The 22,275-nt window shown below is 46.3% G+C and overlaps 2 protein-coding genes, 1 long non-coding RNA gene and 16 other non-coding genes across 20 annotated transcripts in view; 8 read left to right on the plus strand and 11 right to left on the minus strand.

The window, feature by feature from the left end:
* Positions 1-22,275, plus strand: part of LOC101886704 (zinc finger protein) — an 846,922-nt gene that overhangs the window by 637,853 nt on the left and 186,794 nt on the right. The gene's annotated exons all lie outside the window — the stretch shown is intronic.
* The window catches only part of LOC147844817 (uncharacterized), a 532,816-nt gene that overhangs the window by 159,007 nt on the left and 351,534 nt on the right, over positions 1-22,275 (minus strand). The window lies entirely within an intron of this gene.
* The window catches only part of LOC137489479 (NACHT, LRR and PYD domains-containing protein 3-like), a 275,187-nt gene that overhangs the window by 92,638 nt on the left and 160,274 nt on the right, over positions 1-22,275 (minus strand). The window lies entirely within an intron of this gene.
* On the plus strand, positions 4,700-4,863 carry LOC137494467 (U1 spliceosomal RNA). The gene has a single exon (XR_015486798.1). It is a non-coding gene; the product is annotated as a U1 spliceosomal RNA (small nuclear RNA).
* trnal-cag (transfer RNA leucine (anticodon CAG)) lies at positions 6,717-6,799 on the plus strand. Its single transcript has one exon. It is a non-coding gene; the product is annotated as a tRNA-Leu (tRNA).
* Positions 7,876-7,948, minus strand: trnav-cac (transfer RNA valine (anticodon CAC)). Its single transcript has one exon. It is a non-coding gene; the product is annotated as a tRNA-Val (tRNA).
* On the minus strand, positions 8,053-8,125 carry trnav-aac (transfer RNA valine (anticodon AAC)). The gene has a single exon. It is a non-coding gene; the product is annotated as a tRNA-Val (tRNA).
* Positions 9,457-9,539, plus strand: trnal-cag (transfer RNA leucine (anticodon CAG)). Its single transcript has one exon. It is a non-coding gene; the product is annotated as a tRNA-Leu (tRNA).
* trnav-cac (transfer RNA valine (anticodon CAC)) lies at positions 10,616-10,688 on the minus strand. Its single transcript has one exon. It is a non-coding gene; the product is annotated as a tRNA-Val (tRNA).
* Positions 10,793-10,865, minus strand: trnav-aac (transfer RNA valine (anticodon AAC)). The gene has a single exon. It is a non-coding gene; the product is annotated as a tRNA-Val (tRNA).
* trnal-cag (transfer RNA leucine (anticodon CAG)) lies at positions 12,197-12,279 on the plus strand. The gene has a single exon. It is a non-coding gene; the product is annotated as a tRNA-Leu (tRNA).
* On the minus strand, positions 13,533-13,605 carry trnav-aac (transfer RNA valine (anticodon AAC)). Its single transcript has one exon. It is a non-coding gene; the product is annotated as a tRNA-Val (tRNA).
* On the plus strand, positions 14,937-15,019 carry trnal-cag (transfer RNA leucine (anticodon CAG)). The gene has a single exon. It is a non-coding gene; the product is annotated as a tRNA-Leu (tRNA).
* Positions 16,096-16,168, minus strand: trnav-cac (transfer RNA valine (anticodon CAC)). The gene has a single exon. It is a non-coding gene; the product is annotated as a tRNA-Val (tRNA).
* trnal-cag (transfer RNA leucine (anticodon CAG)) lies at positions 17,677-17,759 on the plus strand. The gene has a single exon. It is a non-coding gene; the product is annotated as a tRNA-Leu (tRNA).
* trnav-aac (transfer RNA valine (anticodon AAC)) lies at positions 19,013-19,085 on the minus strand. Its single transcript has one exon. It is a non-coding gene; the product is annotated as a tRNA-Val (tRNA).
* Positions 20,417-20,499, plus strand: trnal-cag (transfer RNA leucine (anticodon CAG)). The gene has a single exon. It is a non-coding gene; the product is annotated as a tRNA-Leu (tRNA).
* Positions 21,576-21,648, minus strand: trnav-cac (transfer RNA valine (anticodon CAC)). The gene has a single exon. It is a non-coding gene; the product is annotated as a tRNA-Val (tRNA).
* trnav-aac (transfer RNA valine (anticodon AAC)) lies at positions 21,753-21,825 on the minus strand. Its single transcript has one exon. It is a non-coding gene; the product is annotated as a tRNA-Val (tRNA).

Consider the following 22,275-nt stretch of genomic DNA (forward strand, 5'->3'; position numbering starts at 1 on the left):
TTAAAATATTTATTATTATCGGCCTATACATATCGGCTATCGGCCTCCAAGTCCGAAGAATTATCGGTTATCGGTATCGGCCAAAAAATCCATATCGGTGCATCCCTAATTAAAACCAAATAAAAATATTTTATACCATTCTGTCTCCTCCTCAATCAGTTTTACTTTTCATCATTTGTTTAATACTTTCTTTTAACTTTGCCATAAATGTATTAAATTCAACACATTTTAAAAACAAATGCATAATACCTTCATTTTCCAGTCCACATATTTTGCATAATGCATTCTCACTGCTTCCAATTTGTGCCAGTTTTGTTACAGTGAAAATAACATTATGTCTGATGAAATAATCCAACGTTTCAATTTTTGCGTCTAAATATTTCCATTTTAAATTCTTCCAGATTCCCTCTTCGTCTATTTCCACAAATATTTTTTTCCAAAATTGTTCTGAAACTGGTCTTTTATGCACTTTGTTTCTGAAACAAATGTAGAAATTTTTGAGAACACATTCTTGAAAATCTTTCTCATTTTCCTTTCTAAAAACATTTTCACATTATTCCTTCATTCGAATCTATGATTTCAAAACTTTCTGGATCCACACCTACAAATGTTTCCATAATTTATCGTCCACCCAAACTAAATAATGAATTTCTAAATGACTTTGCTGCTTTTTAACACATATTACCACCCTCTCACCTAATATTATAGTTTTAGGAGATTTTAATATTCATGTGGATAATTTTAATAACTCCCTTACAAGAGATTTTATATCCTGTCTTGGGAGCTTTGGACTTCAACAGCATGTCAATGTTCCCACACACTCTAAAGGACACACCCTCGACCTCATCTGCTGCTCTGGTGTCTCATCCATTGACCTCTCTGCTGAGGAACTCCTTATAACGGATAATTTTCTCCTCTCATTTAATTTTGCACTCTCTCTTTCTTCCACCAAACCTCTCCGTACTATTTCCTTCCGTAACATAAAACATATTAATTTAGAATTCTTTTTTTGCTAGTATTAACTCTCTTCCTGAAATTACTAACCTTTCATCACCAAATGATTTAGTTTCTCATTACAACACTGGACTTCACTATAAGTCTCTGTAATAAAGTTCACGGCCCTTTGGCCGCCTGGAAGAAGGAGGCGGAGAACCGACGTAGTTTAAAAATATTTATTAATAACAGGGACGGCAGCTCCTCACGGAGACAATGGGGGGGTTGGCGCCACAGCCCCTGCGAGACCTATATGAGATGGGCCGAGAGAACAGGAGATGAAAAAAAAGGAAAGACAGAGTACACCAGGAAAGGGGAGAGAGGAAAATGAAAAAAAAAATTGGGGTTCGGTTCTCCAGACACGCTGCCACTCGGTCCTCCACCAGCTGAGAGATGCGATGACGTGCTGGGAGCCCTGTGGAGGAATCTATCCTCCCGTCTGTCTTCTGGCGTCCGGCGGCGGTTCTCCTGGCTGGCTGGCGGCATCTCTGGTCTCCTGTTCCGCTTCCGTGGATGGATGCAGGCTCTGGCATCATGGTGGATCGCGGCAACTCCCCCGGGTTCTGTGGGATGGCTCCCTTCAGCACTTTCCCCTTCGGTGGTGAGCCCTGCGTCTCCTGCTCCTCCCCATGCTGGGAGACGGCAGCAGGCAGATCCTTTCCTCGCCAGCCTCAGGCCGCCCCGGCACTCTGGGCAGACGAACAGGTTTCTCCCCCACTCAGGTTAACTCCCAAACACTCGCCCCTCTCTCAGCGGCAAGGGCATCTGGACAACGCGTCCCTCCTTCTCCCGGGCTTCGGCACCACTGTAATAAAGTTCATGGCCCTTTGGCCGCCAGAAAGAAGGAGGCGGAGAACCAACGCAGTTTTAAAATATTTATTAATAACAGGGACGGCAGTCTCCGTGTCTAAACCAAAACGAACGGACGGCAGCTCCTCACGAAGACTGCCGTCAAACTGAAAGCAAAAGTAAAATATGTCCGGGCCCGGTCCTCTCTCGGCTTCCTCTGCCATAGTTCCTCCTTTTATGGTCCAGAGCTCCTTCCGTGGGATCCGAGGCAGGTGCGCACCGCAGGTGTATCCACTTACGCGGTGGCCTTACTCCGTTCCCACGGCTCTCGGCCACGCCCCCTCGCCACAGTCTCATATGGATTTTTTGAACATCTGACAGAAATAAAGTCAATCAGGTAAGCAATGAGCGTAGCAGCTGCTGCTTCTCTTCTGTTTCTGCATATTAACAGCAGGTGTTCATCATCAGTCCTCAATCATCACTTAATTAAACTCATCATCGGCTCATTAACTTTACTCTGCTGCTGAGTAAATTTTGCTCAATTTAGAGAGGGACCAAATGTTCTCTGAACTGAGTAAATTTTACTCTGATGATTTTACTGTGTACAGGTATGGATCATATGTTTTGTCCCAGCTAAGATCTTAAAATGTTCTTTACTTCTCATAGTAATAACTAATGATAATAATTGTCATGGTCACATATATTGCTGTATATGAAGGGATATTTATTTATTAGCATGATGGTTGCTATATTTTAATGAAACAACTGTTTACTATGTGAATGGAGCTATCAAACCGACACGAGCGTTGAAAATAATACATAAGCTAAACTTTTTCAGGTTTTGTGCAGCCATATATACATATAAGTAATATCACAGTATAAAAATAACCTACAACACGAAATCTCTAGGACAGGTGAACTTTCTGACGACACAGCGTCACCAGCACAGACCAAACACTGCACAAAGAATGAGATATTTAAAACATGATGTGACCTTAGCATTAATGTAACAATAAAAATAACTTACCGCACAAAATCTCTGTAATGGATGAACGTCTGACAGCGCAGCGTCAGGCACACAGACAAAATACTGCACACACAGTGAAATATTTTAAATGTGATGTGAGCAAAACATACTGTTTATCAGAACAGGATAAAAATAACCTACCGCTCTAAATCACTATGACAGGTGTACTTGCTGACAGCGCAGCCTCACGAACAAAGACAAAATGCTGCACAAAGAGTGAAAAACTTCGAACGTGATGAAACCAGAACATATTGTGCATCAATATAACAGTATAAAAATAACTTACCACACGAAATCTCAACAACAGGTGTACTTTCTGAAGGCGCAGCCTCACGAATACTGCTCAAAAAGTGAGATATTTCAAACATGTCGTGAACAAAACATACTGTGCATCAATATAACAGTATAAAAATAACTTTCCACACAAAATCACTTTAACATACGAATTAATCTCGACAGCAGATGAACTTTCTGACCCGATAAATTGAGCATTCAGAGCAAGAGAAACTTTGGAAAATCCTCAGCGCTGATTGGCCCTGATTTTAAACTTTAGACAATGCATCCCTCCGATTAGCCCAGGGTCTAAGCAAACTGTAGACAATCGCGGCTTCTCGTTGGACGAGAGTCTACAGTCTACAGTTACCATTGCACGTTCCCTGGGCAGATGTCTGCGAACTCCCCAAATGTGGGAATCTCGACTGCATAATTTCTGGTAGTGGGGGACTGCGTTCGCGCTCTCCCCTGAGCACAGTGGTTCAAGACAGAGTTCAGGCAGTAGCATTGGACCCGGCTGGAGCGGCGCTTCCCTCTCTTCCTCGTCCTTTGCCAAGCCTCTTTTGCTTCAGTAGAGCCGCGCGCGCCTGTGGAAGGCCTGCCCACCCGTCGCTAGAAGAGTCTGTTCTGACGCCGAAAACTACTCGAAAGGTCCCCCCTCAAAGCGGTTTGACCAGGTGAAGGAACACGCAAAGAGAGCCCCCGGTGGCTTTTGTCCGCCAAGCGAGTGTGCCCTGTGGAATGTCAGGATTTTATTTGCCGGCCCGCCGCTGTTACTGATGGAACGAATGCAGACCGTGTGAAAGGTCATCATTTTATCTGCCATTAAGTAAGCGAACGCTTCTGCTCGGATCAGAGGTAACTTTGTTTCAAAAACTGCAATCTTTTGCAGACGTCTGTGGCGTTTTAGGCAGAGGGACGGTTCTAAACCAATCTGAACCAGAGGCAGTTTCGCAGCCAGCCATCGGTGGTTTCCCGTCCCAGGAATGTAAGGTGCTTGCAGCGAGAGGTTGTTTTGTTAGCGCTTCCGCTTTCGTCAGTGAAGTTCTTTTGCGGAACGTTTGTAGATCCCGTCGTGTTCTTCAAGCTATGTTGTTTGAGCACTGTGCTGATAGGCTGACGTAAGAAAACAGGACACAAAATATACAAGGCAAGAGTGCAAAGCACGGAGCTCTTGGCAAAGGCGGTCCGAACCGCAGCAAAGCAGGAGGTCGACATGTCCAAATAGACCAAATCAGAAACTAAGCAGAGAAAAACGACATCTGTAGAGAAAGAAAACAGATGGAGGAAAAGAAAGAAAGAACAGGAGGATCCCCTCCCCTCCCCCCATAGAGGGTCTGTTATCCCCAGATCGAGTGCGTCCAGTGGAATCCATGTGTTGGCAGCCCCAACTGATGACAAAACACAAAGCCAGCATCTGGAGGAAGCTCAAACTCTTCATGCGTTGCCACAGTTACTAGCGAGTGGTTTGCAGGCACAGGCACGTCTGCTGCAAGTACAGCGCCGTCAGGGGACAGGGGTTGCTGGCCCATTCCCCATGCTCGGTTGCTGGGCATCACCGCCCTGGAGTACGGCCGATAGAAAACGGCGGCTGCCATTTGCGCCACCCGGCAACTCATACCTACCTGGCAGGGGAGATACCATGATCAAGAAGGTGGTTCACCCAGGGTGAGGCTTGGCCATTGCACTCCGGCCACGCTGACCCCTGCGAATACCCCAAATGTTGGAATCTCGACGTCATAATTTCTGGTAGTGGGGGACTGCGTTCGCGCTCTCCCCTGAGTACAGTGGTTCAAGACAGAGTTCAGGCAGTAGCATTGGACCCGGCTGGAGCGGCGCTTCCCTCTCTTCCTCGTCCTTTGCCAAGCCTCTTTTGCTTCAGTAGAGCCGCGCGCGCCTGTGGAAGGCCTGCCCACCCGTCGCTAGAAGAGTCTGTTCTGACGCCGAAAACTACTCGAAAGGTCCCCCCTCAAAGCGGTTTGACCAGGTGAAGGAACACGCAAAGAGAGCCCCCGGTGGCTTTTGTCCGCCAAGCGAGTGTGCCCTGTGGAATGTCAGAATTTTATTTGCCGGCCGGCCGCTGTTACTGACAGAACGAATGTAGACTGTGTGAAAGGTCATCATTTTTTCTGCCATTGAGTAAGCGAACGCTTCTGCTCGGATCAGAGGTAACTTTGTTTCAAGAACTGCAATCTTTTGCAGACGTCTGTCGTTTAAGGTTTGCAGGGAATTTTTTCGTCAAATCCTCGTACAACGTCAAGTCATGACATTTGACAGATCCACGCCCTAGTATCATGGGTCATCCAGTGAGCAGAGAGCCATAAAACAAGGATAAAACAAGGATAAAACAAGGCGCACGCGTTGGTCAATCGAGCGGACAAAGCCAACTCGGCGTGACAAGCTCCCTGCAGGTATTAGGGCCAATTTACAATCCGGGCCCGACACAGCTGTACAGGTCCTTGCGAAATGTCCCCTTTCGTCACATTTGAAGCACCTGAATTCTGGGCGTTCCTTCATCACATTTTCTGAGCTCATGCATAGTCGACAGGTTTTTACCTGATTGGTGTGCATGACTCTAAAGTGCTGTGGCGCTTCCGCCGTCTCGATTTTGGTACTGTATGGTAAGGAGACCATCTCTTCCGGAAATCTGTTTTTTACAAACCTTGTTCCATCTTCTATGTTTGTGCCAGGATACAATCTTCTTTTAATTTTAGATATGGGGAAAACTCCCCATCTCTCTAGCTTGCTTAAAATTTCTTCATTTGCTAGGTAAACAGGCAGATGCTTGAACGAAACAACATAGTCTCCGTTTTGTAACCTCCGTACTTCAGATTTCACTCCTTTAATTGTCAATCCATTGTCTATTAAAATTTCGGTGTCATCTTCAGTCTCCATTGTTACTTCATACTCCCTTTGTTTGTTTGGGTCTCACCGCCAGCATTCTTCCTTCTCCAATCAGCTCCATGACTGCTTTGGTTATATCAAATCTTCTTGCATCTTTTACATTTTCTACTTCTACAGTTACTGTTGCTTCCTTTGTGCATACTCTTCTTTGTACCTCTTGCTTATCCTTACCTTTCTCACCTCTTCGTTGGCCGGGCTCTTCATTTTATTTATCTCTTTGTCTGTTGTCAAGTCCATTTTCTTTCCCTCTCCGTCTATTATCCAGCCCATTTTCTTTATCCTTTCTTGCAAGTCCCTCCATTTCCATGTCGTTGCCGGGGAATCTGTCCATGATTAAAAATAAAACACACTACATAACCACCCTTCAGTCAGCAAAATGCTGCTGTTAGGTGGTTTTTAAAGACAAAAAGAAAACAAACAAACAAAAACACTCAAGGTCAATAAACAAAAAGGTAGACAAACAAAATGGGGAGAGCCTTTCTCTCCTTACTGCTGCCAACTCACTTCCTGTTTGCTCTATAGCCCCCTCAGGGTGGTGTGGCCGTAAGCAATGACAGCTGTCAAGTGTTGGCTATTGAAACTAGGCGCAGCCCCAGGAGGCGAGCACAGATTAGCTGCCTGCAGCGCCAATGAGCTGGACAGCCGGAGCTGGGCAAGCTGTGAAGCACCAGATTCCATGTCACGGTACTGCGGTGTGGCTCCCAGGAGACAGCTCCTGCCAAGCTTGCATGTCAGGATGGCCGAGCGGTCTAAGGCGCTGCGTTCAGGTCGCAGTCTCCCCTGGAGGCGTGGGTTCGAATCCCACTTCTGACAAACCGAGCCTGCGGCAGTGTGCTCAGGCTGAATTCTTTAACTCTCTGCCCCCATGTCCGAATGATACAGTAACACTGACAAAGTGCCGCATCACGCGGGCTTTAATGCAAGTGCACTGAAAGGGGATCAAAAGAATTGTCCTGGGATGGTGTTGCTTTTTAAGGTTTGCAGGGCATTTTTTTCGTCAAATCCTCGTACAACGTCAAGTCATGACATTTGACAGATCCATGCCCTTGTATCGTGGATCATCCAGTGAGCAGAGAGCCAATTGAGAATGTGCGTAAAAGCAAATCTGAATGTTTCCGCCCAGTTGCTAACAGGAGACCCTCCGCTTGTAAAGCCATCGTGATAACCACAGGAGCCTCCGGTTAGGGTGAGAGCACTGTCTTGTGGTGCCAGCGCAGAGAGACGGAAAGTCACTTTCCACAATGTTTTCATTCAATGTTCTACGCTGGTGGAATCACCTTCCCATTCCCACTCGGATTACGGATACACCGGTGTCCTTCAAACGACAGCTAACACCCATCTCTTCAGAGTACACCCGAACCCCGGTGAATATCCCTCTCTCTAAAGAAAACGAAACTCCTACTCCAGCACTAAATTCTCTGAGCACAAACAAATTACTTGGAATAAATAGCCCTTTTTCGTATGCATTGCCTCGTCTTGTTGAATACCTCCACTATTGTATGTCGCTTTGGACAGAAGTGTCCGCTAATTGTATGCTTCCGCCCAGTTTCGAACAGGAGACCTTTAGCGTGTAATGCAAACATGATAAACACTACACTACGGAAACCAATAGGCCAGTGCTGCTTCAAGTATTTATAGTCTTTTTTTATAGAGCTGTCTTGAACGGTCTGCACCGTGAAGGGCCAGCAAACGCACTGGCCACCTGCTCATGCACAACACAAAGCTAAAAGAAATCAGATTCTACGCAAGTTTGCGACACCGCGAGGGGCTGTAAACACTGAGCTGAATTCAAACTTCTAGCCTCACACCGCTCTGCAGAAAAAATGTTTTCAGTGAACGTCAGTACTCAACAGAAGCCTGATTTGACAATTGTCATAAAAGCCAGAGGTTGTTTCCGCCCAGTTTCGAACTGGGGACCTTTCGCGTGTGAGGCGAACGTGATAACCACTACACTACGGAAACCTTCAGGCAGATCGAGCTGATAACCCTTTTTGATTGGGTGCCTGTCGACGATCATTGCTGGTGCGGCAGTGTATGCTATTATTTTCTCGCCAAAAGAAGAGCACTGTTTCTGCTCGGTTTCGAACCGAGGACCTTTCGCGTGTTAGGCGAACGTGATGACCACTACACTACAGAAACCCCACAAGTGCTTTCACCAGCGAAGTTAGGCCTGCAAGGATAAAACAAGGCGTACGCGTTGGTCAATCGAGCGGACAAAGCCAACTCGGCGTGACAAGCTCCCTGCAGGTATTAGGGCCAATTTACAATCCGGGCCCGACACAGCTGTACAGGTCCTTGCGAAATGTCCCCTTTCGTCACATTTGAAGCACCTGAATTCTGGGCGTTCCTTCATCACATTTTCTGAGCTCATGCATAGTCGACAGGTTTTTACCTGATTGGTGTGCATGACTCTAAAGTGCTGTGGCGCTTCCGCCGTCTCGATTTTGGTACTGTATGGTAAGGAGACCATCTCTTCCGGAAATCTGTTTTTTACAAACCTTGTTCCATCTTCTATGTTTGTGCCAGGATACAATCTTCTTTTAATTTTAGATATGGGGAAAACTCCCCATCTCTCTAGCTTGCTTAAAATTTCTTCATTTGCTAGGTAAACAGGCAGATGCTTGAACGAAACAACATAGTCTCCGTTTTGTAACCTCCGTACTTCAGATTTCACTCCTTTAATTGTCAATCCATTGTCTATTAAAATTTCGGTGTCATCTTCAGTCTCCATTGTTACTTCATACTCCCTTTGTTTGTTTGGGTCTCACCGCCAGCATTCTTCCTTCTCCAATCAGCTCCATGACTGCTTTGGTTATATCAAATCTTCTTGCATCTTTTACATTTTCTACTTCTACAGTTACTGTTGCTTCCTTTGTGCATACTCTTCTTTGTACCTCTTGCTTATCCTTACCTTTCTCACCTCTTCGTTGGCCGGGCTCTTCATTTTATTTATCTCTTTGTCTGTTGTCAAGTCCATTTTCTTTCCCTCTCCGTCTATTATCCAGCCCATTTTCTTTATCCTTTCTTGCAAGTCCCTCCATTTCCATGTCGTTGCCGGGGAATCTGTCCATGATTAAAAATAAAACACACTACATAACCACCCTTCAGTCAGCAAAATGCTGCTGTTAGGTGGTTTTTAAAGACAAAAAGAAAACAAACAAACAAAAACACTCAAGGTCAATAAACAAAAAGGTAGACAAACAAAATGGGGAGAGCCTTTCTCTCCTTACTGCTGCCAACTCACTTCCTGTTTGCTCTATAGCCCCCTCAGGGTGGTGTGGCCGTAAGCAATGACAGCTGTCAAGTGTTGGCTATTGAAACTAGGCGCAGCCCCAGGAGGCGAGCACAGATTAGCTGCCTGCAGCGCCAATGAGCTGGACAGCCGGAGCTGGGCAAGCTGTGAAGCACCAGATTCCATGTCACGGTACTGCGGTGTGGCTCCCAGGAGACAGCTCCTGCCAAGCTTGCATGTCAGGATGGCCGAGCGGTCTAAGGCGCTGCGTTCAGGTCGCAGTCTCCCCTGGAGGCGTGGGTTCGAATCCCACTTCTGACAAACCGAGCCTGCGGCAGTGTGCTCAGGCTGAATTCTTTAACTCTCTGCCCCCATGTCCGAATGATACAGTAACACTGACAAAGTGCCGCATCACGCGGGCTTTAATGCAAGTGCACTGAAAGGGGATCAAAAGAATTGTCCTGGGATGGTGTTGCTTTTTAAGGTTTGCAGGGCATTTTTTTCGTCAAATCCTCGTACAACGTCAAGTCATGACATTTGACAGATCCATGCCCTTGTATCGTGGATCATCCAGTGAGCAGAGAGCCAATTGAGAATGTGCGTAAAAGCAAATCTGAATGTTTCCGCCCAGTTGCTAACAGGAGACCCTCCGCTTGTAAAGCCATCGTGATAACCACAGGAGCCTCCGGTTAGGGTGAGAGCACTGTCTTGTGGTGCCAGCGCAGAGAGACGGAAAGTCACTTTCCACAATGTTTTCATTCAATGTTCTACGCTGGTGGAATCACCTTCCCATTCCCACTCGGATTACGGATACACCGGTGTCCTTCAAACGACAGCTAACACCCATCTCTTCAGAGTACACCCGAACCCCGGTGAATATCCCTCTCTCTAAAGAAAACGAAACTCCTACTCCAGCACTAAATTCTCTGAGCACAAACAAATTACTTGGAATAAATAGCCCTTTTTCGTATGCATTGCCTCGTCTTGTTGAATACCTCCACTATTGTATGTCGCTTTGGACAGAAGTGTCCGCTAATTGTATGCTTCCGCCCAGTTTCGAACAGGAGACCTTTAGCGTGTAATGCAAACATGATAAACACTACACTACGGAAACCAATAGGCCAGTGCTGCTTCAAGTATTTATAGTCTTTTTTTATAGAGCTGTCTTGAACGGTCTGCACCGTGAAGGGCCAGCAAACGCACTGGCCACCTGCTCATGCACAACACAAAGCTAAAAGAAATCAGATTCTACGCAAGTTTGCGACACCGCGAGGGGCTGTAAACACTGAGCTGAATTCAAACTTCTAGCCTCACACCGCTCTGCAGAAAAAATGTTTTCAGTGAACGTCAGTACTCAACAGAAGCCTGATTTGACAATTGTCATAAAAGCCAGAGGTTGTTTCCGCCCAGTTTCGAACTGGGGACCTTTCGCGTGTGAGGCGAACGTGATAACCACTACACTACGGAAACCTTCAGGCAGATCGAGCTGATAACCCTTTTTGATTGGGTGCCTGTCGACGATCATTGCTGGTGCGGCAGTGTATGCTATTATTTTCTCGCCAAAAGAAGAGCACTGTTTCTGCTCGGTTTCGAACCGAGGACCTTTCGCGTGTTAGGCGAACGTGATGACCACTACACTACAGAAACCCCACAAGTGCTTTCACCAGCGAAGTTAGGCCTGCAAGGATAAAACAAGGCGTACGCGTTGGTCAATCGAGCGGACAAAGCCAACTCGGCGTGACAAGCTCCCTGCAGGTATTAGGGCCAATTTACAATCCGGGCCCGACACAGCTGTACAGGTCCTTGCGAAATGTCCCCTTTCGTCACATTTGAAGCACCTGAATTCTGGGCGTTCCTTCATCACATTTTCTGAGCTCATGCATAGTCGACAGGTTTTTACCTGATTGGTGTGCATGACTCTAAAGTGCTGTGGCGCTTCCGCCGTCTCGATTTTGGTACTGTATGGTAAGGAGACCATCTCTTCCGGAAATCTGTTTTTTACAAACCTTGTTCCATCTTCTATGTTTGTGCCAGGATACAATCTTCTTTTAATTTTAGATATGGGGAAAACTCCCCATCTCTCTAGCTTGCTTAAAATTTCTTCATTTGCTAGGTAAACAGGCAGATGCTTGAACGAAACAACATAGTCTCCGTTTTGTAACCTCCGTACTTCAGATTTCACTCCTTTAATTGTCAATCCATTGTCTATTAAAATTTCGGTGTCATCTTCAGTCTCCATTGTTACTTCATACTCCCTTTGTTTGTTTGGGTCTCACCGCCAGCATTCTTCCTTCTCCAATCAGCTCCGTGACTGCTTTGGTTATATCAAATCTTCTTGCATCTTTTACATTTTCTACTTCTACAGTTACTGTTGCTTCCTTTGTGCATACTCTTCTTTGTACCTCTTGCTTATCCTTACCTTTCTCACCTCTTCGTTGGCCGGGCTCTTCATTTTATTTATCTCTTTGTCTGTTGTCAAGTCCATTTTCTTTCCCTCTCCGTCTATTATCCAGCCCATTTTCTTTATCCTTTCTTGCAAGTCCCTCCATTTCCATGTAGTTGCCGGGGAATCTGTCCATGATTAAAAATAAAACACACTACATAACCACCCTTCAGTCAGCAAAATGCTGCTGTTAGGTGGTTTTTAAAGACAAAAAGAAAACAAACAAACAAAAACACTCAAGGTCAATAAACAAAAAGGTAGACAAACAAAATGGGGAGAGCCTTTCTCTCCTTACTGCTGCCAACTCACTTCCTGTTTGCTCTATAGCCCCCTCAGGGTGGTGTGGCCGTAAGCAATGACAGCTGTCAAGTGTTGGCTATTGAAACTAGGCGCAGCCCCAGGAGGCGAGCACAGATTAGCTGCCTGCAGCGCCAATGAGCTGGACAGCCGGAGCTGGGCAAGCTGTGAAGCACCAGATTCCATGTCACGGTACTGCGGTGTGGCTCCCAGGAGACAGCTCCTGCCAAGCTTGCATGTCAGGATGGCCGAGCGGTCTAAGGCGCTGCGTTCAGGTCGCAGTCTCCCCTGGAGGCGTGGGTTCGAATCCCACTTCTGACAAACCGAGCCTGCGGCAGTGCGCTCAGGCTGAATTCTTTAACTCTCTGCCCCCATGTCCGAATGATACAGTAACACTGACAAAGTGCCGCATCACGCGGGCTTTAATGCAAGTGCACTGAAAGGGGATCAAAAGAATTGTCCTGGGATGGTGTTGCTTTTTAAGGTTTGCAGGGCATTTTTTTCGTCAAATCCTCGTACAACGTCAAGTCATGACATTTGACAGATCCATGCCCTTGTATCGTGGATCATCCAGTGAGCAGAGAGCCAATTGAGAATGTGCGTAAAAGCAAATCTGAATGTTTCCGCCCAGTTGCTAACAGGAGACCCTCCGCTTGTAAAGCCATCGTGATAACCACAGGAGCCTCCGGTTAGGGTGAGAGCACTGTCTTGTGGTGCCAGCGCAGAGAGACGGAAAGTCACTTTCCACAATGTTTTCATTCAATGTTCTACGCTGGTGGAATCACCTTCCCATTCCCACTCGGATTACGGATACACCGGTGTCCTTCAAACGACAGCTAACACCCATCTCTTCAGAGTACACCCGAACCCCGGTGAATATCCCTCTCTCTAAAGAAAACGAAACTCCTACTCCAGCACTAAATTCTCTGAGCACAAACAAATTACTTGGAATAAATAGCCCTTTTTCGTATGCATTGCCTCGTCTTGTTGAATACCTCCACTATTGTATGTCGCTTTGGACAGAAGTGTCGGCTAATTGTATGCTTCCACCCAGTTTCGAACAGGAGACCTTTAGCGTGTAATGCAAACATGATAAACACTACACTACGGAAACCAATAGGCCAGTGCTGCTTCAAGTATTTATAGTCTTTTTTTATAGAGCTGTCTTGAACGGTCTGCACCGTGAAGGGCCAGCAAACGCACTGGCCACCTGCTCATGCACAACACAAAGCTAAAAGAAATCAGATTCTACGCAAGTTTGCGACACCGCGAGGGGCTGTAAACACTGAGCTGAATTCAAACTTCTAGCCTCACACCGCTCTGCAGAAAAAATGTTTTCAGTGAACGTCAGTACTCAACAGAAGCCTGATTTGACAATTGTCATAAAAGCCAGAGGTTGTTTCCGCCCAGTTTCGAACTGGGGACCTTTCGTGTGTGAGGCGAACGTGATAACCACTACACTACGGAAACCTTCAGGCAGATTGAGCTGATAACCCTTTTTGATTGGGTGCCTGTCGACGATCATTGCTGGTGCAGCAGTGTATGCTATTATTTTCTCGCCAAAAGAAGAGCACTGTTTCTGCTCGGTTTCGAACCGAGGACCTTTCGCGTGTTAGGCGAACGTGATGACCACTACACTACAGAAACCCCACAAGTGCTTTCACCAGCGAAGTTAGGCCTGCAAGGATAAAACAAGGCGTACGCGTTGGTCAATCGAGCGGACAAAGCCAACTCGGCGTGACAAGCTCCCTGCAGGTATTAGGGCCAATTTACAATCCGGGCCCGACACAGCTGTACAGGTCCTTGCGAAATGTCCCCTTTCGTCACATTTGAAGCACCTGAATTCTGGGCGTTCCTTCATCACATTTTCTGAGCTCATGCATAGTCGACAGGTTTTTACCTGATTGGTGTGCATGACTCTAAAGTGCTGTGGCGCTTCCGCCGTCTCGATTTTGGTACTGTATGGTAAGGAGACCATCTCTTCCGGAAATCTGTTTTTTACAAACCTTGTTCCATCTTCTATGTTTGTGCCAGGATACAATCTTCTTTTAATTTTAGATATGGGGAAAACTCCCCATCTCTCTAGCTTGCTTAAAATTTCTTCATTTGCTAGGTAAACAGGCAGATGCTTGAACGAAACAACATAGTCTCCGTTTTGTAACCTCCGTACTTCAGATTTCACTCCTTTAATTGTCAATCCATTGTCTATTAAAATTTCAGTGTCATCTTCAGTCTCCATTGTTACTTCATACTCCCTTTGTTTGTTTGGGTCTCACCGCCAGCATTCTTCCTTCTCCAATCAGCTCCGTGACTGCTTTGGTTATATCAAATCTTCTTGCATCTTTTACATTTTCTACTTCTACAGTTACTGTTGCTTCCTTTGTGCATACTCTTCTTTGTACCTCTTGCTTATCCTTACCTTTCTCACCTCTTCGTTGGCCGGGCTCTTCATTTTATTTATCTCTTTGTCTGTTGTCAAGTCCATTTTCTTTCCCTCTCCGTCTATTATCCAGCCCATTTTCTTTATCCTTTCTTGCAAGTCCCTCCATTTCCATGTCGTTGCCGGGGAATCTGTCCATGATTAAAAATAAAACACACTACATAACCACCCTTCAGTCAGCAAAATGCTGCTGTTAGGTGGTTTTTAAAGACAAAAAGAAAACAAACAAACAAAAACACTCAAGGTCAATAAACAAAAAGGTAGACAAACAAAATGGGGAGAGCCTTTCTCTCCTTACTGCTGCCAACTCACTTCCTGTTTGCTCTATAGCCCCCTCAGGGTGGTGTGGCCGTAAGCAATGACAGCTGTCAAGTGTTGGCTATTGAAACTAGGCGCAGCCCCAGGAGGCGAGCACAGATTAGCTGCCTGCAGCGCCAATGAGCTGGACAGCCGGAGCTGGGCAAGCTGTGAAGCACCAGATTCCATGTCACGGTACTGCGGTGTGGCTCCCAGGAGACAGCTCCTGCCAAGCTTGCATGTCAGGATGGCCGAGCGGTCTAAGGCGCTGCGTTCAGGTCGCAGTCTCCCCTGGAGGCGTGGGTTCGAATCCCACTTCTGACAAACCGAGCCTGCGGCAGTGCGCTCAGGCTGAATTCTTTAACTCTCTGCCGCCATGTCCGAATGATACAGTAACACTGACAAAGTGCCGCATCACGCGGGCTTTAATGCAAGTGCACTGAAAGGGGATCAAAAGAATTGTCCTGGGATGGTGTTGCTTTTTAAGGTTTGCAGGGCATTTTTTTCGTCAAATCCTCGTACAACGTCAAGTCATGACATTTGACAGATCCATGCCCTTGTATCGTGGATCATCCAGTGAGCAGAGAGCCAATTGAGAATGTGCGTAAAAGCAAATCTGAATGTTTCCGCCCAGTTGCTAACAGGAGACCCTCCGCTTGTAAAGCCATCGTGATAACCACAGGAGCCTCCGGTTAGGGTGAGAGCACTGTCTTGTGGTGCCAGCGCAGAGAGACGGAAAGTCACTTTCCACAATGTTTTCATTCAATGTTCTACGCTGGTGGAATCACCTTCCCATTCCCACTCGGATTACGGATACACCGGTGTCCTTCAAACGACAGCTAACACCCATCTCTTCAGAGTACACCCGAACCCCGGTGAATATCCCTCTCTCTAAAGAAAACGAAACTCCTACTCCAGCACTAAATTCTCTGAGCACAAACAAATTACTTGGAATAAATAGCCCTTTTTCGTATGCATTGCCTCGTCTTGTTGAATACCTCCACTATTGTATGTCGCTTTGGACAGAAGTGTCGGCTAATTGTATGCTTCCACCCAGTTTCGAACAGGAGACCTTTAGCGTGTAATGCAAACATGATAAACACTACACTACGGAAACCAATAGGCCAGTGCTGCTTCAAGTATTTATAGTCTTTTTTTATAGAGCTGTCTTGAACGGTCTGCACCGTGAAGGGCCAGCAAACGCACTGGCCACCTGCTCATGCACAACACAAAGCTAAAAGAAATCAGATTCTACGCAAGTTTGCGACACCGCGAGGGGCTGTAAACACTGAGCTGAATTCAAACTTCTAGCCTCACACCGCTCTGCAGAAAAAATGTTTTCAGTGAACGTCAGTACTCAACAGAAGCCTGATTTGACAATTGTCATAAAAGCCAGAGGTTGTTTCCGCCCAGTTTCGAACTGGGGACCTTTCGCGTGTGAGGCGAACGTGATAACCACTACACTACGGAAACCTTCAGGCCAATCGAGCTGATAACCCTTTTTGATTGGGTGCCTGTCGACGATCATTGCTGGTGCGGCAGTGGATGCTATTATTTTCTCGCCAAAAGAAGAGCACTGTTTCTGCTCGGTTTCGAACCGGGGACCTTTCGCGTGTTAGGCGAACGTGATGACCACTACACTACAGAAACCCCACAAGTGCTTTCACCAGCGAAGTTAGGCCTGCAAGGATAAAACAAGGCGTACGCGTTGGTCAATCGAGCGGACAAAGCCAACTCAGCGTGACAAGCTGCCTGCAGGTATTAGGGCCAATTTACAATCCGGGCCTGACACAGCTGTACAGGTCCTTGCGAAATGTCCCCTTTCGTCACATTTGAAGCACCTGAATTCTGGGCGTTCCTTCATCACATTTTCTGAGCTCATGCATAGTCGACAGGTTTTTACCTGATTGGTGTGCATGACTCTAAAGTGCTGTGGCGCTTCCGCCGTCTCGATTTTGGTACTGTATGGTAAGGAGACCATCTCTTCCGGAAATCTGTTTTTTACAAACCTTGTTCCATCTTCCATGTTTGTGCCAGGATACAATCGTCTTTTAATTTTAGATATGGGGAAAACTCCCCATCTCTCTAGCTTGCTTAAAATTTCTTCATTTGCTAGGTAAACAGGCAGATGCTTGAACGAAACAACATAGTCTCTGTTTTGTAACCTCCGTACTTCAGATTTCACTCCTTTATTTGTCAATCCATTGTCTATAAAAATTTCGGTGTCATCTTCAGTCTCCATTGTTACTTCATACTCCCTTTGTTTGTTTGGGTCTCTCCGCCAGCATTCTTCCTTCTCCAATCAGCTCCGTGACTGCTTTGGTTATATCAAATCTTCTTGCATCTTTTACATTTTCTACTTCTACAGTTACTGTTGCTTCCTTTGTGCATACTCTTCTTTGTACCTCTTGCTTATCCTTGCCTTTCTCACCTCTTCGTTGGCCGGGCTCTTCATTTTATTTATCTCTTTGTCTGTTGTCAAGTCCATTTTCTTTACCTCTTCGTCTATTATCCAGCCCATTTTCTTTATCCTTTCTTGCAAGTCCCTCCATTTCCATGTCGTTGCCGGGGAATCTGTCCATGATTAAAAATAAAACACACTACATAACCACCCTTCAGTCAGCAAAATGCTGCTGTTAGGTGCTTTTTAAAGACAAAAAGAAAACAAACAAACAAAAACACTCAAGGTCAATAAACAAAAAGGTAGACAAACAAAATGGGGAGAGCCTTTCTCTCCTTACTGCTGCCAACTCACTTCCTGTTTGCTCTATAGCCCCCTCAGGGTGGTGTGGCCGTAAGCAATGACAGCTGTCAAGTGTTGGCTATTGAAACTAGGCGCAGCCCCAGAAGGCGAGCACAGATTAGCTGCCTGCAGCGCCAATGAGCTGGACAGCCGGAGCTGGGCAAGCTGTGAAGCACCAGATTCCATGTCACGGTACTGCGGTGTGGCTCCCAGGAGACAGCTCCTGCCAAGCTTGCATGTCAGGATGGCCGAGCGGTCTAAGGCGCTGCGTTCAGGTCGCAGTCTCCGCTGGAGGCGTGGGTTCGAATCCCACTTCTGACAAACCGAGCCTGCGGCAGTGCGCTCAGGCTGAATTCTTTAACTCTCTGCCCCCATGTCCGAATGATACAGTAACACTGACAAAGTGCCGCATCACGCGGGCTTTAATGCAAGTGCACTGAAAGGGGATCAAAAGAATTGTCCTGGGATGGTGTTGCTTTTTAAGGTTTGCAGGGCATTTTTTTCGTCAAATCCTCGTACAACGTCAAGTCATGACATTTGACAGATCCATGCCCTTGTATGGTGGATCATCCAGTGAGCAGAGAGCCAATTGAGAATGTGCGTAAAAGCAAATCTGAATGTTTCCGCCCAGTTGCTAACAGGAGACCCTCCGCTTGTAAAGCCATCGTGATAACCACAGGAGCCTCCGGTTAGGGTGAGAGCACTGTCTTGTGGTGCCAGCGCAGAGAGACGGAAAGTCACTTTCCACAATGTTTTCATTCAATGTTCTACGCTGGTGGAATCACCTTCCCATTCCCACTCGGATTACGGATACACTGGTGTCCTTCAAACGACAGCTAACACCCATCTCTTCAGAGTACACCCGAACCCCGGTGAATATCCCTCTCTCTAAAGAAAACGAAACTCCTACTCCAGCACTAAATTCTCTGAGCACAAACAAATTACTTGGAATAAATAGCCCTTTTTCGTATGCATTGCCTCGTCTTGTTGAATACCTCCACTATTGTATGTCGCTTTGGACAAAAGTGTCCGCTAATTGTATGCTTCCGCCCAGTCTCGAACAGGAGACCTTTAGCGTGTATTGCAAACATGATAAACACTACACTACGGAAACCAATAGGCCAGTGCTGCTTCAAGTATTTATAGTCTTTTTTTATAGAGCTGTCTTGTACGGTCTGCACCGTGAAGGGCCAGCAAACGCACTGGCCACCTGCTCATGCACAACACAAAGCTAAAAGAAATCAGATTCTTCGCAAGTTTGCGACACCGCGAGGGGCGGTAAACACTGAGCTGAATTCAAACTTCTAGCCTCACACCGCTCTGCAGAAAGAATGTTTTCAGTGAACGTCAGTACTCAACAGAAGCCTGATTTGACAATTGTCATATAAGCCAGAGGTTGTTTCCGCCCAGTTTCGGACTGGGGACCTTTCGCGTGTGAGGCGAACGTGATAACCACTACACTACGGAAACCTTCAGGCAAATCGAGCTGATAACCCTTTTTGATTGGGTGCCTGTCGACGATCATTGCTGGTGCGGCAGTGGATGCTATTATTTTCTCGCCAAAAGAAGAGCACTGTTTCTGCTCGGTTTCGAACCGAGGACCTTTCGCGTGTTAGGCGAACGTGATGACCACTACACTACAGAAACCCCACAAGTGCTTTCACCAGCGAAGTTAGGCCTGCAAGGATAAAACAAGGCGTACGCGTTGGTCAATCGAGCGGACAAAGCCAACTCGGCGTGACAAGCTGCCTGCAGGTATTAGGGCCAATTTACAATCCGGGCCCGACACAGCTGTACAGGTCCTTGCGAAATGTCCCCTTTCGTCACATTTGAAGCACCTGAATTCTGGGCGTTCCTTCATCACATTTTCTGAGCTCATGCATAGTCGACAGGTTTTTACCTGATTGGTGTGCATGACTCTAAAGTGCTGTGGCGCTTCCGCCGTCTCGATTTTGGTACTGTATGGTAAGGAGACCATCTCTTCCGGAAATCTGTTTTTTACAAACCTTGTTCCATCTTCCATGTTTGTGCCAGGATACAATCGTCTTTTAATTTTAGATATGGGGAAAACTCCCCATCTCTCTAGCTTGCTTAAAATTTCTTCATTTGCTAGGTAAACAGGCAGATGCTTGAACGAAACAACATAGTCTCTGTTTTGTAACCTCCGTACTTCAGATTTCACTCCTTTATTTGTCAATCCATTGTCTATAAAAATTTCGGTGTCATCTTCAGTCTCCATTGTTACTTCATACTCCCTTTGTTTGTTTGGGTCTCTCCGCCAGCATTCTTCCTTCTCCAATCAGCTCCGTGACTGCTTTGGTTATATCAAATCTTCTTGCATCTTTTACATTTTCTACTTCTACAGTTACTGTTGCTTCCTTTGTGCATACTCTTCTTTGTACCTCTTGCTTATCCTTGCCTTTCTCACCTCTTCGTTGGCCGGGCTCTTCATTTTATTTATCTCTTTGTCTGTTGTCAAGTCCATTTTCTTTACCTCTTCGTCTATTATCCAGCCCATTTTCTTTATCCTTTCTTGCAAGTCCCTCCATTTCCATGTCGTTGCCGGGGAATCTGTCCATGATTAAAAATAAAACACACTACATAACCACCCTTCAGTCAGCAAAATGCTGCTGTTAGGTGGTTTTTAAAGACAAAAAGAAAACAAACAAACAAAAACACTCAAGGTCAATAAACAAAAAGGTAGACAAACAAAATGGGGAGAGCCTTTCTCTCCTTACTGCTGCCAACTCACTTCCTGTTTGCTCTATAGCCCCCTCAGGGTGGTGTGGCCGTAAGCAATGACAGCTGTCAAGTGTTGGCTATTGAAACTAGGCGCAGCCCCAGGAGGCGAGCACAGATTAGCTGCCTGCAGCGCCAATGAGCTGGACAGCCGGAGCTGGGCAAGCTGTGAAGCACCAGATTCCATGTCACGGTACTGCGGTGTGGCTCCCAGGAGACAGCTCCTGCCAAGCTTGCATGTCAGGATGGCCGAGCGGTCTAAGGCGCTGCGTTCAGGTCGCAGTCTCCGCTGGAGGCGTGGGTTCGAATCCCACTTCTGACAAACCGAGCCTGCGGCAGTGCGCTCAGGCTGAATTCTTTAACTCTCTGCCCCCATGTCCGAATGATACAGTAACACTGACAAAGTGCCGCATCACGCGGGCTTTAATGCAAGTGCACTGAAAGGGGTTTAAAAGAATTGTCCTGGGATGGTGTTGCTTTTTAAGGTTTGCAGGGCATTTTTTTCGTCAAATCCTCGTACAACGTCAAGTCATGACATTTGACAGATCCATGCCCTTGTATCGTGGATCATCCAGTGAGCAGAGAGCCAATTGAGAATGTGCGTAAAAGCAAATCTGAATGTTTCCGCCCAGTTGCTAACAGGAGACCCTCCGCTTGTAAAGCCATCGTGATAACCACAGGAGCCTCCGGTTAGGGTGAGAGCACTGTCTTGTGGTGCCAGCGCAGAGAGACGGAAAGTCACTTTCCACAATGTTTTCATTCAATGTTCTACGCTGGTGGAATCACCTTCCCATTCCCACTCGGATTACGGATACACTGGTGTCCTTCAAACGACAGCTAACACCCATCTCTTCAGAGTACACCCGAACCCCGGTGAATATCCCTCTCTCTAAAGAAAACGAAACTCCTACTCCAGCACTAAATTCTCTGAGCACAAACAAATTACTTGGAATAAATAGCCCTTTTTCGTATGCATTGCCTCGTCTTGTTGAATACCTCCACTATTGTATGTCGCTTTGGACAAAAGTGTCCGCTAATTGTATGCTTCCGCCCAGTCTCGAACAGGAGACCTTTAGCGTGTATTGCAAACATGATAAACACTACACTACGGAAACCAATAGGCCAGTGCTGCTTCAAGTATTTATAGTCTTTTTTTATAGAGCTGTCTTGTACGGTCTGCACCGTGAAGGGCCAGCAAACGCACTGGCCACCTGCTCATGCACAACACAAAGCTAAAAGAAATCAGATTCTACGCAAGTTTGCGACACCGCGAGGGGCGGTAAACACTGAGCTGAATTCAAACTTCTAGCCTCACACCGCTCTGCAGAAAGAATGTTTTCAGTGAACGTCAGTACTCAACAGAAGCCTGATTTGACAATTGTCATAAAAGCCAGAGGTTGTTTCCGCCCAGTTTTGAACTGGGGACCTTTCGCGTGTGAGGCGAATGTGATAACCACTACACTACGGAAACCTTCAGACAAATCGAGCTGATAACCCTTTTTGATTGGGTGCCTGTCGACGATCATTGCTGGTGCGGCAGTGGATGCTATTATTTTCTCGCCAAAAGAAGAGCACTGTTTCTGTTCGGGTTCGAACCGAGGACCTTTCGCGTGTTAGGCGAACGTGATGACCACTACACCACAGAAACCCCACAAGTGCTTTCACCAGCGAAGTTAGGCCTGCAAGGATAAAATAAGGCGTACGCGTTGGTCAATCGAGCGGACAAAGCCAACTCAGTGTGACAAGCTCCCTGCAGGTATTAGGGCCAATTTACAATCCGGGCCCAACACAGCTGTACAGGTCCTTGATCACATGTTTTTGGATTTGTCAGGGAAACCAGAGCACCCAGAGGAAACCCACACGAACATGTGGAGGAACATGCAAACTCCACACAGAAACACCAACTGACCCAGCTTAGGCTCGAACTAGTGACCTTCTTGCTGTGAGGCGAACATGCTACCCACTGCACCACCATGCAGCCACCATATACATTTTTTTCTAAAATGTATATTTATATTTTAAGTCTCAGCTCTGCAATTTAACTATTTTTGTAGCAAATATTTTTTCATTATCTTTCAAACAGTAGGCTGAAAAAAAA

Source organism: Danio rerio, chromosome 4 (assembly GCF_052040795.2).
Source record: "Danio rerio strain M-AB ecotype USA chromosome 4, GRCz13ab, whole genome shotgun sequence".
NCBI lineage: Eukaryota > Metazoa > Chordata > Actinopteri > Cypriniformes > Danionidae > Danio > Danio rerio.